Below are 730 nucleotides of genomic sequence, written 5' to 3'. Positions count from 1 at the left end.
ACACACACACACACACACACCCGCACACACACACGCACACACCAGTTTTAACATTATTTAAATATAAATGTAAACTCACTCAGTCCGCTGTGTGTCAGCAGCAACTCTCTCTCTCTCTCTCTCTCTCTCTCTCTCTCTCTCTCTCTCTCTCTCTCTGCGTTGCCAGGTTTTGTGAGAGAAATAAGCCCATGAAATAAATAATATAGTATGTATATATATGTGTGTGTGTGTGTGTGTGTGTGTGTGTGTGTGTGTGTGTGTGTGTGTGTGTGTGTGTGTGTGTGTGTGTGTGTGTGTGTGTGTGTGTATATATATATATATATATATATATATATATATATATATATATATATATATGGTCGCTTATAATAAGCAGACATGGCAACACTGGTGCTGCTGTGTGTGTCCGTCTGGCTGAGGCCGGGTGTTACACATACATGTGTGACCCTACTGAATTATGTGTCTGTCAGGCTGAGACCCGGTGTTACACATACATGTGTGTATGTATAATAACAATTATAATAATAAAAGAAGAGAAAAGAAACAACCTGTTTTCCAATCGATCATTTATTATTAATATAATAACCTGTGTTACAATGGATCCAATGTATTATTTAGTCACAAGCATTGTTGATATTTTCATTTGTTCAATATTTTAATCATCATCAACATAGCAACAGGCATATTTCTAAAATAAATATGTTTCAATCAATCAATCAATCAATCAATC

General features: G+C 35.8%; 1 protein-coding gene across 1 annotated transcript in view; it reads right to left on the bottom strand.

Annotated features, from left to right (window-relative positions):
* ttll4 (tubulin tyrosine ligase-like family, member 4) overlaps nucleotides 1-154 on the bottom strand; it is a 57,625-nt gene extending 57,471 nt beyond the window's left edge. The window contains exon 1 of the mRNA XM_084085017.1: nucleotides 80-154. The gene's annotated coding sequence lies outside the window, so the exon portion shown is untranslated. The remainder of the gene's footprint in view (nucleotides 1-79) is intronic.
* Nucleotides 155-730: the final 576 nt, after the last annotated feature.

Source organism: Gymnoscopelus microlampas, assembly GCF_963454915.1.
Source record: "Gymnoscopelus microlampas genome assembly, chromosome: 17".
Classification (NCBI taxonomy): domain Eukaryota; kingdom Metazoa; phylum Chordata; class Actinopteri; order Myctophiformes; family Myctophidae; genus Gymnoscopelus; species Gymnoscopelus microlampas.
Note: the sequence above shows the minus strand (reverse complement) of the source record. Positions and strands in the feature narration are given on the sequence as shown.